Source organism: Lithobates pipiens, unplaced genomic scaffold, assembly GCF_037356315.1.
Source record: "Lithobates pipiens isolate NorthernLeopardFrog02 unplaced genomic scaffold, aLitPip1_a1.2 Scaffold_3, whole genome shotgun sequence".
In the NCBI taxonomy this organism is placed as follows: Eukaryota; Metazoa; Chordata; class Amphibia; order Anura; family Ranidae; genus Lithobates; species Lithobates pipiens.
This window is the reverse complement of record NW_027507790.1, coordinates 9657245-9676421: the sequence shown is the minus strand read 5'-3', so window position 1 is coordinate 9676421 and position 19177 is coordinate 9657245. Positions and strand designations below refer to the sequence as shown.

Sequence of the window (19177 nt, the reverse complement as noted above, 5' to 3'; positions counted from 1 at the left end):
TATGCAGACACTGTGGAACATTTGAGGTTCCTGTTACCAAGTGACCCCAAGATAGGGGGCCCCAAAGTCGGGTCGCAAAATGTCATGCACTTTTCTGCATCAGAGAATGACATTTTGTAACCCGAATTTGGGGGCCCATATCTTGGGGCCACTTATTTCCAAGAACCCCAAATTTGGTATGCAGACACTGTGGAACTAGCACTAAAACATATTCAAATTTGAGGTTCCTGTTACCAAGTGACCCCAAGATAGGGGGCCCCAAAGTCGGGTCGCAAAATGTCATGCACTTTTCTGCATCAGAGATACATGGCCTCAAAGTCAACTGTGACCATCTGCAGCAATGTAATTTGGTCATTAGGGTTGGGTGTTATGGTAAGTGGTTATCCGTTAGGATTAGGGTTATTGTTTAGGGTTAAGGGTTGGATTAGGGTTAGGGTTGTTTAGGGGTAGGGTTAGTGTTAGGGGTTAGGGTTAGTGGTTAGTGTTAGGGTTATTGTTTAGGGTTAGGGGTAGGGTTAGTGGTTAGGGTTACGATGAATGGTTAGGGTTAGAATTCTGGATATTTTAATAAGGCATTCAAAAATATTATACTACCATATACAGCAGCAAAGAATTTAAATATATTAATCAATACATATTTCATGATAAAAATATATTAAAAAATTGGCCAAATAAATTTAAAACAATTATAAAAAATCTAATTAACATAGATTTTCTTTTAAATAAAACAATTTGAAACTAGAAAAAATGAATAAAAAAAAATATTAAGATTAAAAAATAATAACTATTTTAATATTGTTTTATATTAGAAATAATGAAATCATTTTAAAAATTGCCACACATTTTTTTTTAGATATTTAAAAAAAATTGATAATTTGCTATAAATAGACATTATTTTTTTTTTTTTAAATAAAGGACAGAAAAAAATTCATCTGTACTTCTATAGATAAATATATTTTATAAATATATACACATACCTGATTGTTACCAACAGACGTTCCTCTGGTGACACACTGTTTCCCATATTGGTGTCCATGAATGTCAGACCAAGTCGTACTTTTTCTAAGAGCAGATCAAATGTGACAATGGACATCCGGCTAAAATTAAAAAAACTTGTCGGGCTAGGTATGCAGCTGCACATACATGTTTGTGAAATATCCAACGGACATTCGCTGTCCCATCAACGGATGGGTCCAATATCGATGAGCTCTGACTCTGGACCTCTCACTAAATTTGCGACGACGTTGCTGTCTCATCAAGAGCAACATCAGGAGCATTTCCTGACATATATTCAATATGGGATCCATTTCAAAATATATACCACAGAAAGAGAGGCAAATGCAAGTATAAAACTGCTCTCTATGCTGCTGCTGCTCACTCTGATCAAAATAGCAGAAATAGTTCAAAAAAACATGCTTTGAGAGCTTGGGGAGGGTCTACATGATGTTATCTTTATAAACGCAAACGTGGCTAAACACGGCTAAACGTAGCATGCAAACGCGGCAAAACGCGCTTTTCAGCTTTTTTTGGAGCAGAGTTTTCACCTGCCGTCTCGTGTGCATGAGGCCTAAGTAGTTGTCATTGAATCATGTCATTGTTGTGCCCTCCTAAGGGTATCTGGTAAAACCCCAATAATCACAAGTGTTGCTTTCTAATTAGGAATTACTTGCATGGATATGGCCATTCTAACCTCCATAAGGGTCTATAACAAGCACCTCTAGCCATTAGAGGCTCTTATTTGTGCAAAGATGTTTTCCAATAAATTGAGCCTCAACCTTCTTCACTATTCTGTGGAGTAGAAAGGATCAAATGTACTGTGTGCATGCTGCTACCACCATTGGCCAAGCAAAGTGGCAAGTCTTAGGGCTTCAGACACCTATTCAGGATAGGCAAACCGGGACATATCTGAACAGGCTGTTCGGCATACACTTCCTCATTCTTCACTACAACTACACTAACTGCACCTCAGCACTCACCAACTCTAAATCAACAAACACTTCAACACTTGCCTCCACTACACCAACTTTCACTTCACCACTCACAGCCACTGCACTGGAGCACACTTTGGCACTTTCTGCTACTTCACTCACGTACTTCGACACTCTCCATCGCTACACTGACGTTCATTAAGGCACTGGCACTGACATGCCTTTAGCACTCTTCACCAATACAACAAAGCACGCTTTGACATATATTGCCACTGGCTGTATTTGCCATGTTCAACGACCGAGCACGCTTTTGCTAGTTATATATGAAATAAATAAGGGTAGTCTACACAAGAAGGAAGGAAAAGGTAACCTAACGACTTATGGTTTGAAACCAGAGCAAAGAACCCCAGGTATAGAGGCAGAGAAGAGGCAATTAAATGAATAAAGTTTTTTCCTGCCAAAAGGATTAAGATATGTTTACAGCTAAAATGAACACCTTCAGAAGCCTGGTATTACATTGATTGTTCCTTGAAGGCACCAACCAGAAAGAGGAAATTTCATTATATCAAACTTGTAAAATGTAAACTTGTTCAGAGCAAACTGATGCTTTTTTGTAGCAGATTTTCAGGGTGTTTAGCAGGTTGCAGCTGTGATCTAGATTTAATATTTTAACATTTCCATTTTTGAGCATGCCAGCACAAACCTGGGCACTTCAAATTGAACATGTAGTGAAAAAATGCAGGGAATACTTTCAATGAAAACTGTATGTTAAATTGGTTCTAGAGACTAAATTATTTTTTATCCTAATGCTGCATTAAGGAAGCACCTCACTTACTGAACCCCCCCCCCCCCCCAATTTCTAAACATTTACCAGGCTCCTCTTACTCAGGGGTGGACTGACAACTCATGGGGCCCCCCAGGCTTACAGGTGGCCGCCATGCTAGGAGTAAGTAACATACAAAACAACATATACAGTACAGCTCACATCAGTCCTACCTTAAACCAAAGTCCTAACATTCTCCCTATACATCACAGTCCACAGAGTCCTACCTTATGGCAGAGCCCCCCCCCCCCCCCCCCCCCGTGTGTTACCTTCTATCTGTGTCCCCTTACACTTCTATCTGTGTCCCCTTACACACACCTTTGCACCCTAGAGCTTGGTGTGGCAGGCAGCTGGCAGGAAAAGGCCTTTAAATTAGAAAAAAAAATCCATTTGTTGCAGGCTCTGAACTGCGCAAATGAGTCCTAGAGCCAGCGAAATAGTGAACTGCTGTGGTTGGCCTCAGATCTGGCAGTGGGGCGTGTGAATAAAAGCCATACTTGATGTGTGCCAAATCACGGCAGACGCACGCACCCAGACCTGCCCTGCTGCCTGATCCGAGGCCAGGCTCAGCAGTTCACCATTCAGCTGCCTCCGAATGACTGTGGATTTTTCACGGGCATAGGATTGTTCGATCGACTTCTGTTTAGCGACAGTAGGCACAAATGAAACATACAGTATACATACACATACGCACACACACACACACACACACACACACACACACACACACACACACACACACACACACACACACACACACACACACACACACACACACACACACACACACACACACACACACACACACGTACATTATACATATACACATAGACACCAGTGGTGGCTGGTGCTCAAAATTTTTGGGTGGGGGGGCACAAACAAACTGAAAAAAAAATCAATTTAGCCACTGTGCCCATCAAATGCAGCCACTGTGCCCATCAAATGCAGCCACTGTGCCCATCAAATGCAGCCACTGTGCCCATCAAATGCAGCCGCTGTGCCCATCAATTGCCGCCACTGTACCCCATAATTTGCCACCACGCCCCATCAAATGCAGCCACTGTGCCCATCAAATGCAGCCACTGTACCCCATAAATTGCTGCCACTGTACCCCATAATTTGCCACCACGCCCCAACAAACGCAGCCACTGTGCCCCATAAAACGCATCCACTGTGCCCCAACAAATGCAGTCAGCGTGCCCACCAATTGCCGCTACTGTGCCCCATCAATGCTGCCAGCATACCCATCAATTGCCGCTACTGTGCCCCATCGAATGCTGCCAGTGTGCCCATCAATTGCCGCTACTATGCCCATTATTTGCGACTACTGTGCACCATCAAATGCTGCCAGTGTGCCCATCAATTGCCGCTACTGTGCCCCATCAAATACTGCCAGTGTGCCCATCAATTGCTGCTAATGTGCATCGCCCGGCACTTACCTGTCTCTGAGCGGGTCAGCGGCGTCCAATCACAGTGCCTGACACTTCAACCAATCAGGTGACAGGTAACAGACCCGAGCACCTGATTGGCTGAGAGGCGGTTCAGTGTTAGCAAAGTGAATTCCTTTGCTTTGCTAACACACACACAACTGAGTGAACAGTGAAGGCCCAGCATGACGCCTGCTGTTCACCTTTGTGGGTGCCTATTAGAGCATAAGGCTCTAATCAGGTGCTTCCCAAAAACACACCCGCCGCTGTAATTCAGGTGCCCGGCTCCTTTTCAGGGGGTGTCAGCGGCGACCATAGATAGATATGCATGAATCTATCTATGGTGATAGGTGCCAGGAGAGAGGAGGCAGTGCCCATGCGCCCCTTATGGATGCACCGCCACTGATAGACACACAGTATACACACAGACACACACCATACACACACACACACACATATATATATTTTAGTGCTGGGGAAAAAAAATTGATTTAAATCTTGAATCAAGTTAAGAGGTCAAATCAATTAAAAATGTAAGCAAATAAAAAAAAAATTTCACCACCGCGCTGGTCCCGAGGTGCTGTGGGCAGGAATTTTTAGATGAGGCCGTGGCTTCGATCTAGTCCATGAGGCTGGACGCTGCGGTCTAGGCCAAAGCCGTGGCCTAAAAGCTCCTGCCCGCAGTTCCTCAGGACTGGCACGGTGTCCATAAAAAAAAAACTCGATTCAAATCATGAATCTACTTCTTTTTTTTTTTTTTTTTTTTTTTATCGCAGATTTTTTTAAATTTAGAAAATCGCCCAGCTCTAATATATACAATATACAATACATACATACATACACACACACACACACACACACACATCCCATATATATATATATATATATATACACATACACGGACACCAGCACTTTTCTCCCAAAAATCAGCCTAAAAAACACACTGCTGCCCCCATCTCCTGACGTGCTGGGACTTGTATTGCCCCAGCAGCTCACAGACACTTTAGGTGGTAATGGGGGAGAGGAGAGGACTGTGGCTGTATAGTGGTGGGCAGGTAATGAGTAGGCAGGGTAGCAGTGATTGGGGGAGAAGTTCAGAACATCCTTCCTCCAGAAGCATGGCACTTTTCACACAGAAAATCGATCTAACGGCTTCAGAGCCCTGCCTCCTGCTCACTAGATTAAGCCACTGACAAAAATACACTCAAGAATGCTTACCTTCCAGCAGGTTGCAGCCCTTCCCACACTGCACGCTGTGTCCCCTCCTCCAGCTGTTGGCAATCTCGTGCTCTGAAATCAAATGAGCCGCAGAGAGGAAGGGGGCATGTACACTGTTTCCATTGACTGAGGAGGCAGTACAGAGGCAGGGCATCTATAGCTTCTTTTTTTTCACAGCAAAATGATGTCAGCATGGAACATTTCAGGGACAGATGTAAAAAAACATTTGTACATACTGTCCCTGCTTTTACTGAGGCTGGCCACTCTGACGGGGGCCCCCTAGTGGCATGGGGCCCTCGGTCCGAGACCGAGTGCCAGAATGGTCAGTACGCCCCTGCTCTTACTGATTCAGTGCTTTCACATCAGAAGTGCTGCTCCTCCATTTCCTGGCCTGGTCTGAGCTGCGCTGTGTGTGTCTCTGGAGGCACACAGCTTGGGTGCTTGGGTTGGGAGTGCGCCTGCATGGGTGCTCCCATGGCAAAGGGCTTGTTTGGTGCACCCACAGGAAGGAGGAGTGGACAGTGTTTGCAGGGGACTGCCGAAGGAGAGGTAAGGGACTGCTCTGTGCAATATCATTACTTTATTATTATTTAAAGCAGCCAGAAGGTCCATTCTTGTGGACAGCTAACATAATATGAAAATCTCTTCTAAAAGAGGTCTTCTAGGATTTTTTCTATTTATAGGGAGAGCTTTAATTCCACAAAATGTAACAACTATCATTCCACATATTCGGTATTGTGTCACAGAACTTTATATGGTTATGAGCATGGAAGAACTAACAGCTACCCTGTATGACTAATACCCAATCTTCGATATAGCATCTAGCACTTGGTTTGAATTTTCTAGTACTGATCACTAGAGGTTGACCGATATGGGTTTTTCTCTGGCCGATGCCGATGCCGATATTTAGAAATCATGGCGGCCGATAGCCGATATATGATGCCGATTTTTTTTTTTGGGCCGATATGTTAGGCCGATTTTTATTTTATTCATTTTTTTCCTTTTTTATTTATTTTTATTTATTTTTTTTAATCCCCCTTGATCTAACACACCTTTCCCACTGGGGCGTTTTTCAGGCGCTTTTGGGCTAAAAATAGCGCCTGTAAAGTGCCTGCAAAATGGCTCCCCTGCAGTCTGTGTGAAAGACAGAGTGCTTTCACACTGAGGCGATGCGCTGGCAGGATCTTAAAAAAAAAAGTCCTGCAAGCAGCACGTTTGGAGTGGTGTATACCGCTCCTCCACCACTCCTGCCCATTGATATGAATGGGCACCACTGCCGAAGCGCATGCAATGCGATTTGGCAGCAGTGCTTCATAGGCGCATTTAACCTCTTCCTTGGCCGCTAGCTGGGTTAGATGTGCCCCATTAGCAGCCAAATAGCACCGCTAAAATTATGGTAAAGAGCCGCTAAAACTTGCGTTTTACCATCAACGCCTGCCCGCTCCAGTGTGAAAGCAGCCTTCATAAGTGATACAGAAAATTTCTTACATTTAAACATTTATTAAACAAAACAAACCTCCAATCAGTTTACTTGTGTGTATGATTTAGATAAAAAAATAAAAAAATTAACCTATATATTAAATAAAAACAGGTAGTCAAAAGTTTTGGACGAAAAAAAAAATGGGCTAACTTTACTGTTTTTATTTTATTTTTATTTTGAAAATAGTGTATTTTTTTCCCAAAAAATGCATTTGAAAGACCTCTGTGCAAATGCCGTGTGACATAAAATATTGCAACAACCGCTATTTTATTCCCTAGGATCTCTGCTAAAAAATATATATAATTTTTGGGGGGTCTAAGTGATTTTCTGGCAGAAAATACAGGATTTTTACTTGTAAGCAACAAGTGTCAGAAAAGATTTAGTCTTTAAATGGTTAAACTGAGAACTTCTACACACAGAGATGACTTCATTCATTGAAGTGTAAACATTGTATCTTTCTGTTCTTTTCTTGGCAGGCTGCCCAGAGAGGAGGAAAGGCGTTTCCATGACGACTCAGGCAACTTACACTGACTTCTATTACAGAAGTCATTTCAAAGTCCGATGCCGATTAATTAAAAAACTGCAAATATCAGCCGATATATCGGCCGGCCGATATATCGGACGACCTCTACTGATCACTTTTTTACAATAATGTAGTTGGGCCTACCGAGGCTACCCCCAACCCATATATTAATTTCCCTTCTGTGCAAGCATAGTGGCAGAATGGCCCCTATCTGTGTTCAGCACTTTACTTAGACTACCCAATGGCGTAGTAAAAAGTCTTTCCAAACTCAGCATTTGGTACTACTCTTAAGCCACTGATCAGCATACTCTCTGCTTGGTTGTGTTTTTTTTTATTATACCAACCTCAGATGTTTTTATATTACCTATGAGGGAGTCTGTCCCCTGCACCTGTGCACTTGGTTGCCTTGCACAGATACTCCAGTTTTGATAACTTCCCTTTTTGTATATATTTTGTTACAGAATTGAATACAAAACCTATTGGGGGAACATTCCGCAAAGAAATGAGAACTGTTTTTGGTGCTATAGCTCTTTAACATGGCCTGTGCCAAATCAAAACATTTCTGTTGCCGTTTCCATAACTTTACTGACTTGTGCGGCAACTTCTGGTAGCCAATTTTACAAAGTAGCACTATTAATGCACCAAATACAAAAATAATTACCTCTAGTTCATAGATGACAATACAGAAGGCAATTACTCTTAATTGGCATACAGAGACAGGCAGACTGCCTGTCCACAGTGTTCCGAGTAGCATTTTTGCCTCTGCGACTCCCTCCCTGTCAACGGTTAAGGTTGCTGTTGGCTTCATTGTTGCAGTGGAGACTGAGAGGGAAACTGAGACGCTAGTTCCCCATCAAGTCCACACTCACCTTGGTAATTGACAAGCAGGCAGTGGGTGGATTCTTTAGCCAATGGCAGGCTGTCTGCTGACTAAGGATCTGCCTGCTGTCAGTCACAAGGGGAGCAAACCTGATTGGGGGCTAGTGTCTGTAAATCCCCAAGTGCCACCCCCCAAGGTACAAACTTCCCCCACACGGCGCTTCATTGGTGGGGCAGGAGAGGAGTGTCACTGTACTCAGAATAGCCATACGGACACTCCACTCTCAATGCTCCCACCCACTCTGGATGCCCCAGTTTCATGTACCTGCGAACAACAGGTACATAAATCTGTCACCCACACTGACATTTGTCATGTGGAGACTCACTGAAAATCTAAAGAGTGTCTTAAATGATGAATTCCAGGGATTCTTTTTAAAAATGTTTTAATTACAATTAATTTTTTCCTCCTGTAAAATTCAAGGTTGGCCCTGCCCTTCCCAACTGCTAACAAAACTGTCAGTTTCTCTCTCAAATGTGATATATATTTTTAATTTAACTTTGCAAAGATTAACCAGTAACAAATGAAATCAGAGCAAGAATTAAAATGTACCTTTTTTTTTATTTATTTTTTATTTTTGGCTGCCAATAGTGTATAGAACCTTAATGATTGCTATGGGTGAACGCCACACATTATTTATTACTGCCTCATTAAAAGCCCACCTGTGTCCTTTAGCTGTTGTCTAAGCCTGACTGTATTCCAGCATTGCCTTTTGAATGCATGCTGTTTCCTAAGATAGCAATAATAATTTGTACTTGAGAAATTGCAACTTCGATTTTCACACACCATCTTTTCTTTCTGCCTCAGCAGCTGTCAAAGACAACATATTTAAATGGCTCTTTTGTGTTACTGCAAAAGGAAGTGCCAAAAATATCAAGAGTTCTTCATAAATGTCAGCTCTTTGTCAGTAATCCTTATTTGCATATCTATGGGGTCAGTAACTACTGCCAAAAAACAGTCTCTCTGTACCCAAGACTATAGCTGTGTTAGGGAACCCTATTATTCTGTACTTTTCAAACTTTGCTAATCTCCATAAAGTTTCTTCCCAATGGTTTTATTCACAAATATATGTGCTTGGGAAATGCAACCTCAGATCTAGAGATTTAATGACAATTTGCCAGCTTTGCGCGTGAAGCAGAAAATACTGTAGTTTCCTAGCAACAGGTTTATGTGCTTAGCAACTGAAGAATTGTTTGATGTGTGGGGATCGCTGGAGCCAATAAAGACCTGAGGAGTATGTGAAGGGCTTTCACATGGAGAAAAATAACTGTGTGGAGGGTGAAATTAATAACTGTGGCACAAAACAACATAGTGGGTGTGTTGTGTTTAGTTAGCTAGCACATGGTTTCCAAACAGCGCAGGGAAACGCAGTGTAGTATGTTAAAAAGAATGATATTCTTTTACATGCATTATCATGAGCGTAAAGGAGTTGGCACTATGGGTGGCAATAAGAATGGCTGATGCTCAGTGGAATTTACAGGGCAAAATTTATAAATGTGGACGTGTGGCCGCTAGTCATGGTTCATTTCAAACCCGCAGCAGAAAGATAAATCTAGCGTTTTCTTGTTTGTTCAGAGCAAAATCTCCCTTTTCCTCCTTTATGTATAAAATAAAGGATCCTAGTGCATGTCATCTTCCAGCACAGAGCCACAAGGAGTGGCTGTGCCTAACAAAGAACAAGGAGAGTGTGCAAGGACTTACTTTAGGCTTTGTGTTAAGTAAGTGTTTGGGTCAGAGATTAGCAGTAAATAAAATGAATAAAAAAAAAAATACATTCTTCTATCCCATCATCTGTACCTCAGATCTTTGTTAAATAGAGCTATGTTGATCGTAGAATCTTCTGTACCTGACATACTTCTGGGTGTGTTGGATGCCAGTTACCTGACTGCATGCTTTTTTGTTCATTAGCCCCTATGTCAATATTGTGTCCTGTAATAATGTGGGGGCAGGTGGATTGAACCACAGCATGTAGTGGGTGACCAGATATCCAGCACCCCTAGGTATGTGTCAGATGCAATGGTTCTTCAGGTTGTATATTTTTCCAAAAGCACAAAGATCTGAGGCATGGGCGGCAGGAAAGGTACGTTTTTAATAGTTGCAGAGTTGATTTGAAGTGGGTGTCAAGGAAATTTACTCAGCCCCGATTTCCTGTTGTAAGATGACAACATGGAGCTTTTGTAGACCGAGTGTTGTCGGGCATCCCAGTTGTGTTGCTATAGTACTTAGCCACTGCTACTCTCGGATCCAATAAACAACTCTCGGATTCAATAAACATAAAGGCTCTTCATTTTGTAGTTTAAGATTAAAACTAGGAGAACTGTTTGAGATAACAGGATGTGCATACAGGACACCTCAGAATTTCTGACAAGATACACCATTTTTGCTTTGCACTTATCAAACATACAGTTGTGCTCATAAGTTTACATACTTTGGCAGAATTTACAATTTCTTGGCCATTTTTCAGTGAATATGAATGATAAAAACATTTCTTTCACTCATGGTTAGTGTTTGGCTGAAGCCATTTATTATCAATCAACTGTATTTACCCTTTTTAAATCATAATGGCAACAGAAACTATCCAAATGCCCCTGATCAAAAGTTTACACACCCTAGTGATTTTGGCCTGATAGCATGAACACAAGTTGACACAAAGGGGTTTGAATGGCTATTAAAGGAACCATCTTCACCTGTGATCTGTTTGCTTGTAATTACTGTGTGTGTGTATAAAAGGTCAATGCGTTTCTGGACTCCTGACAGACCCTTGCATCTTTCATCCAGTGCTCCACTGACATTTCTGGATTCTGAGTCTTGGAGAAAGCAAAAGATTTGTCAAAGAATCTGCGGGAAAAGGTAGTTGAACTGTATAAAACAGGAAGGGGATATAAAAAGATATCCAAGGAATTGAGAATGCCTATCAGCAGTGTTTAAACTCGAATCAAGAAGTGGAAAATCAGGGGTTATATTGAAACCCAACCATGGTTAGGTAGACCAACTGAAATTTCAGCCACAACTGCCAGGAAAATTGTTCAGGATGCAAAGAAAAACCCACAAATAACTTCAGGTGAAATACAGGACTCTCTGAATACACGTGGTGTGGCTGTTTCAAGATGCATAATAAGCAGGCACTTGAAGAAAAATGGGCTGCATGGTTAAGTCACCAGAAGAAAGCCATTACTATGCAAATGCCGCAAAGTATCCCACCAAACAGCACAGAGACAAGCCTCAAAATCTTCTGGCACAAAGTCATTTGGAGTTATGAGACCAACATTTAGCTTTTTGGCGACAACCATAAACGCTACTGTGACAGACCTAGCTGGGGCCGAGGCTCTTGGAGGGGACTGAATGCGAGCCTCTTGTCTTGTGATTATGGGCCCTCACATTTGGGGGAACGGTGCTCTTTGTGAGCTGTATGCCTGGGGACCCCTGAGGTGGTGTTACTTGGATTCAGGTCCGTGCCCCCCCCCCCCCCAAGACGCACAGACTCTGGATATGTAAATGCCATGTTAGCAATAGACTAAATCACACCATTGGGACACAAACTCTTAGATACTAATATCATCACCTCCAGCCATCCTGACTGTCTTGTATAATGTAAATGAGTCTAGTCTGGTTTGACACAGATTCTAAAGAGTATTTCATCTATTGTTGTTTTGTTGTTTGTGCTAATTAACCTGCAATTGAATTGTTAGTGAGCTAAGAGCCGAAAAGTCTTATCCCTCAGTCAACTAGTCTGAGTGTTGATTTAGATAATTAGCTCATGCTAATTAAGTTAGGTTTTAGTCACCCCGCTGTATATATTTTGTGTGAGATCTCAAAGGTAATTTCTGATGTCCTCTAAGACTGGTGTCGTCTAGTTCTTGGGGGTTCCTATAGCCAGATCCATTGGACTTGTGTTCCAGGACTTAGGAAGCAGTATATAGACGGAAGCACTCAATCGGAGTGTGGGATCGGTTCCGTCACATTGGTGGCAAGCAGTGGGTTGCTTCCTGCAGTCTGGGACATCCAAACCTCCACTGGGATCCAAGATCAGGATAGCAGACTTAATTCACCCCAGCGGAGATATGGACCTGGCATCAGAGTTCCCGGGGCTGCTGCGGATCGTCCTTTCGGCATACACCGGGACTGTGTCTGAGGGTGAATACCTGGAGCTCAGGCAGCGGATTCGGGTGGAGCTCTGGATTGGAGCTCTCCAGCTCGCTGGTATAAAACAGGGAAAGTGCTTTCCAACCCAAGAGCAACGGGCCAGTGACCAACGGGCATTGCGGATGGCATTCCTGGGAGAGTGGCCCCAGGAGCAATGGGTGACTGAGTTGGACAGCCTGGTCCAGCAGGAGATAGAGCTGGACAATCATTATCGGGCTCTGCAATGGCACGCAGAGCAGGGATATTTAGGGGAGAAAACAGAATGCTCTCCAGAGGGATATGACTTTGGAGGCCCTGGATTGCTGTGGGAGAGCCTTACAGATCGTTTTGTGTTTGGCGATGAAGGGGAACCTACCCTTGAGAACCTGCGAGAATATAGAGAGGCTATGCTCGGTCTTGCAGGGGTCTCAGAGCTTAAACCTGATCTGGACCATTTGTTAAGGAAGGAACAGCATCTGGAAAGGGTATACAGGAAACTGCTAGAACACGTTCAGCAGCATGCCAGAGAATCAGCAGTGGAAACCCCGGAGATTGTCATCCCCAAACCTGAAGTTCTGACAACAGGGCAGAGTTCTGCTAACTTCTGCCCAGCACCAACAGTGGCTTTGGCTTTCTTGAGAGAAGAGGTAGTCGGCCTATCTCCCACAACACTGACAGGGACATGTGATTTTCTGCCAGCAGCATCTATGGATTTACAACAAACTTCTCCAGGATCTGGTAACTGAACAGAGGGTCCAAGACCTCTGTCCCACACTTTTAGCAATTCCAGAGACTGGGAATTTAATAGAAGTTTCTGTAGAGGAGGAACCACCTTGCAGACCCCCAACAGAAGTGCTGGCAACCAGACATCGGGTCCAAGACCTCTGCCCCACACCTTCTGCAATTCAGGAGACCCAGGGTGAGGAGGTGGCAGTCTACCACAAGCTGCAGATCAGGATCCAAGGAGAGGATGCAGTCATCGCCTCACAACTGCAGCTTGATCTGGTGTCGTGGATGGGCCTGTGGTCTCCACTAACAGAACACCAGCAGAAGTGCTGGCAACCGGGCAGAGTGCTACCAACCTCTGCCCAGCACCGACAACAACTGCGGAGTTCCAGGGAGCTGGGGCAGTCAGGCTCTCTCCCCAACAGTTAGCTGGAGAAGATGATGTAGGGAAGCTCCTACGCCCAGCTGAACTGCTGGCAACGGAAGAAAGTGCTGCTGGCCTCTGCCCACAACAAACAGTGGACAGATTTCCTGTAAAGGTGGATGGGACTTCAGTCTCCACCTGTATACCCCAGGGATTCTGGGCAGTAGGCCCAGATGCCAAACAGTATGACGGACTGAGCCCAGCCACCCTGTCTTCTCTTCTGCGGCTAAAGGGACTCCAGGGGGAAGGACCGGTCCACACCCAGCGTCTCCCCAGCGTCAGGCATCTTCTCTGAGAGAGGCAGAGGTTGGCTGGGTGAGGAATTCTCTGTTTGGGACACTGTATTTGGGGTGCTGTGTGGATACCAGCATTAGAAGACTGTAACCCCTGACTAACTTCGGAGTCAACCCGTCTGGGGTCTCCTGTGTTAGTCTCCTGCCGAAAGGGGAGAAATGTGACAGACCAAGCTGGGACGAGGCTCTTGGAGGGGACTGAATGCGAGCCTCTTGCCTTGTGATTATGGGCCCTAGCATTTGGGGGAACGGTGCTCTTTGTGAGCTGTATGCCTGGGGACCCCGGAGGTGGTGTTACTTGGATTCTGGTCTGTGCCCCCCCCCAAGACAGACTCTGGATATGTAATATGTTCGTCACGGGTCACGTGACTTCATCACGCGTCAGGACCGCTTACCGGAAGTGACGTTCATTCGTTTATACATTGCTCTGCTATTGTTGTATACATTGTGAGTACCTGTCTGTTTATTTTTAATAAATATCTGTTTTAAACTACTACACAATGTGGCACCCATCCTCTTTGCTCTAACCCTTCTATGCTATTCTGGTGAGCCCTCCCATCCTGAGCAGCCCTAGACCACTCTTAAAGGGGACCACACACCGCCTGTAACAGGCAAGGTGAAAACGCCAACTAGGACCTGGGGGATCCTGACAGGAAGCTAAGGACCACCAAGGACCTTACAAGTCATACATTTTTATGCTGTAACCTTACAGCTGTAAGGTAAGGGGACACCCATATGTTCATCACGCAGGAGTGCATGGGATTCTCACTACTTACAGCACTCTATTGAATGTTCATTCATCGGCACCAAGCACCTTATATATTGGATACAGATGACTGTTACACTGTGCACTTTAAAGCGATTTACACTGTTTGAGTTGGACATTGCTTTTTTTTTTACTTTTTTATATATGCAATTAGTTTGCAATTATGGCACCAGTCATGAAATGAATTATGAGATGCACTATTGTCACTTTAAGGATTGCACGTTGAGCATTTGCACTTTAGTATTTATTTTCCAGTGCGTGGGCTCATTATTATTGATATTTTTTGGTTTTTACCCGTATTGACTGTGTATAAATATTATTTATTATTTGAGCATATGCTGATCCCAAATAGCTATTTTTTGTGTTTTTGATATACAGTGGTGTGAAAAGGTGTTTGCCCCCTTCCTCATTTCCTGTTCCTTTGTATGTTTGTCACACTTAAGTGTTTCGGAACATCAAACCAATTTAAACAATAGTCAAGGACAACACAAGTAAACACAAAATGCAATTTGTAAATGAAGGTGTTTATTAAAGGTGAAAAAAAATCCAAACCATCATGGCCCTGTGTGAAAAAGTGATTGCCCCCTAAACCTAATAACTGGTTGGGCCACCCTTAGCAGCAACAACTGCAACCAAGCGTTTGCGATAACGTGCAATGAGGCTTTTACAGCGTCCTGGAGGAATTTTGGCCCACTCATCTTTGCAGAATTGTCCTAATTCAGTTACATTAGAGGGTTTTCGAGCATGAACGGCCTTTTTAAGGTCATACCACAACATCTCAATAGGATTCAGGTCAGGACTTTGGCTAGGCCACTCCAAAGTCTTCATTTTGTTTTTCTTCAGCCATTCGGTGGTGGACTTGCTGGTGTGTGTAGGATCATTGTCCTGCTGCAGAACCCAAGTTCGTTTCAGCTTGAGTACACGAACAGATGGTCGGACATTCTCCTTCAGGATCTCTTGGTAGACAGCAGAATTCATAGTTCCTTTTATCACGGCAAGTCTTCCAGGTCCTGAAGCAGCAAAACAGCCCCAGACCATCACACTACCACCACCATATTTTACTGTTGGTATAATGTTCTTTTTATGAAATGCAGTGTTCCTTCTACGCCAGATATACTTGGACACACACCTTCCAAAGAGTTCCACTTTTGTCTCATCGGTCCACAGAATGTTGTCCCAAAAGTCTTGGGGATCATCAAGATGTGTTGTGGAGAAATTGAGACGAGCTTTGATGTTCTTTTTGCTCAGCAGTGGTTTTCTCCTTGGAACTCTGCCATGCAGGCCATTTTTGCCCAGTCTTTTCCTGATGGTGGAGGCATGAACGCTGACCTTAACTGAGGCAAGTGAGGCCTGCAGTTCCTTGGACGTTGTTGTGGGGTCTTTTGTGACCTCTTGGATGAGTCGTCGCTGCGCTCTTGGGGTAATTTTGGGTGGCCGGCCACTCCTGGGAAGGTTCACCACTGTTCCATGTCTTCGCCATTTGTGGATAATGGCTCTCACTGTGGTTCGCTGGATTCCCAAAGCTTTGGAAATGGCTTTATAACCCTTTCCAGACTGATAGATCTCAATTACTTTCTTTCTCAATTGTTCCTGAATTTCTTTGGGTCTCGGCATGATGTGTAGCTTTTAAGGATCTTCTGGTGGACCTTACTGTGTCAAGCAGCTCCTATTTAAGTGATGCCTTGATTGTGAACAGGTGTGGCAATAATCAGGCCTGGGTGTGGCTAGAGAAATTGAACTCAGGTGTGGACAACCACAGTTATAGTATGTTTTAACAAGGGGGGCAATCACTTTTTCACACAGGGCCATGATGGTTTGGATTTTTTTTCACCTTTAATAATAAACACCTTCATTTACAAATTGCATTTTGTGTTTACTTGTGTTGTCCTTGAATATTGTTTAAATTGGTTTGATGTTCCGAAACACTTAAGTGTGACAAACATGCAAAGGAACAGGAAATGAGGAAGGGGGCAAACACTTTTTCACACCACTGTATTTCCCATCTATTTCCTTTTATTAGAGTGCACTTTTATATTTTAGGCACAGACCTACTTAGGTATACTTCAGCTTTACTTACATACTATGTTTTCATCTGAAGTATCTGATCTCCCTGTCTTTTGGATCACTCCTCGTGGTTCTTCTAATATTTGGTATAGCGCACCTTTACCTTCTATTCTTCATCTTTTTTGGGTTCAGACACTTCCCCCCAGTGTGTGCAGCAGTACACCTAATAGGAATTCAGTGATTGGCGCAGGAATAACTCCCCCCTTATTCACCATCCTTAAAAGGGAAGTAAACCCTTCCAAACAACTTGGACCTATAGGTAAGCCTAGATTAAGGCTTACCTGTAGGTCCAAGCAATATCTCCTAAACCTATATGGTTTAGGAGATATTTGCCCGAAAATGGGCACCGCTGTCTACGGCGCATGCGCCGTAGACAGCGGCGCACTAAATGCGGCAAATCCAAGAATGGATTTGCCAAATTTGTCGACTCCCGTGCGCATGCGCGGGAGTGACGTCATCGCGGCTTCGCCGTATGACAGCAACGGAGCTGCGAGGCGCGACTCCCGTGCGCATGCGCGGGAGTGACGTCATCGCGGTTGCGCCGCTGTCATTGGTCGGAGCTGCGAGACGCCACCAGCAAGATGGACGCGGCGGACTACAGGGATCAGCGGCGACTTCGCTGGCTCCTGTGTCAGGTAAGTGACACATAATGAGCTACTATGCGATGCATAGTAGTCCATTATGCTTTACCTTTGCAGGGAAAAAAAGAGGAAGTAAACCCATCAGGGTTTACTTCCTCTTTAATGAGGAATATGAAATATGCAATTTCCCCATCCACAGGTTTGAGGTTGTGTGGATGGGGGAATTGGGGGGGAATTGTGTTTTTTTTTTTTCCATTCATCACACTGGTTCCTAATGCTGGGTACACACAGGCCAAAAATCAGTTGAAAATAGTCTGGTTCTGCAGGAACTGACCAACTTTTGGCCTGTGCATACAGCTCTTATCAGTCCCATGACTGGCTTCTGTCAAACGAGCATGCTAGAAAACCAGCATCTAATCAGCTGATCACTGTGTTCTGATAGGGAGGGAGGGGCATTCCCCCATCAGAACACAATAGCTCAGCGGGTAAGATTGCCAAACTAACATTGTATAGTTAGTATGGAAACCCAGTTTATTGCAGGCTGCATGAAAAAGAGCTTAGTGTGTACCAGACGTACTCGTGAACATCCGTGACCGCCGGGTCCGCATTACGGATCACGATAAACGGCCACTGCTAGCGGCCATTTACCACGTGATCGCGCCGCCAAATGACGGAGCAATCACTTGTACACAAACCCGCGTCACGTCATGACGCCGGTTCCTCCCTCCCCTCTCTGTACCGATCGGTACAGTGTGAGGGGAGAGGGGGAGAGATGGCAGCAGCGCTGTGGGCTGGATGTAAAGTGCCCACAGCGCTGCTCAGTGACAATAATCTGCAATACTGTGCAATAATCTGCCAATACTCTGCAACACTGTGCAATACTCTTCCAATACTATGCAAAACTGTGCAATACTCTGCAACACTGCAATACTCTGCCAATACTCTGCAATACATTTTAAAAGAAACAAATAATTATTTTATTTTATTTTTACCAAATTTTCAGTCTTTTTTGATAGTGAAAAAAATAAAAAACCCAGCGGTGATTAAATACCACCAAAAGAAAACAATATTTGTGTGAAAAAAGGGTACAGTGTTGCATGACTGAGTGATTGTCATTCAAAGTGTGAGAGCACCGAAAGCTGAAAATTGGTCTGGTTAGGAAGGGGGTTTAAGTGCCCAGTGGTCAAATAGCAAACATGCTATACTTGCCTGCACTGTGCAGTAGAATTGCACAGAGCGGCTGCACACCTTCTCTTTTTAGGTCCCCCGCCGACTCCTGGCCCCTCCCCTCTGTCCAGTGCCATGGGGGCACTCATACGTCCTCCACCCCTCCTTCTATTGCTTTGATTGACAGCACTGGGAGCCAATGGCTCCTGGTGCCCCAGCAAAGCCAGTGAGACCCAGAAGTGAGGGGAGCGAAAAGCTGCAGATGTGCACAGCGGCAGATGGAATAGGTGCTTAGGTAAGTAAAAGTGGGGGGGGGGGGGTGGGAGGGGGATGCTGACATTTAAATATTTTTTAGCCTAGTGCAAGGAATGCATTAAGCTAAAAAATGTTTAGGCTTTAAAAACACTTTCAGGCTGAGCCTGTGTTTTCAGAAGAATTATATGCTTTTGTACAGTATAGCTGAATGAACTTGTTTGTTATACCTTTTTAAAAGTTCCTCAGTGGGGTGAGCTTAGTTATGAAAAAATGTATATCAGTTCCACTTGCCTTGAATTACCTGTAATTAAATTTAAATTTCAAAAATAATGAGTGAATTTGAGGGCGTTGTTGGGAAGAAATTTGAGTGTCTCTTCTTTGGAACCCCTCACAGAAAAAATTTGAAATCCACTCGGGTGGGACATATACTGCAGTCCTTTCCCCTCTCTCAGATGAGGAAAAATATAGCACTTTAGAACGAATGTCAGCTGATTAAATGAGGA

The 19177-nt window shown here is 43.9% G+C and overlaps 1 protein-coding gene across 1 annotated transcript in view; it reads left to right on the top strand.

The window, feature by feature from the left end:
* RASAL1 (RAS protein activator like 1) overlaps positions 1–19177 on the top strand; it is a 158068-nt gene that overhangs the window by 85628 nt on the left and 53263 nt on the right. The gene's annotated exons all lie outside the window — the stretch shown is intronic.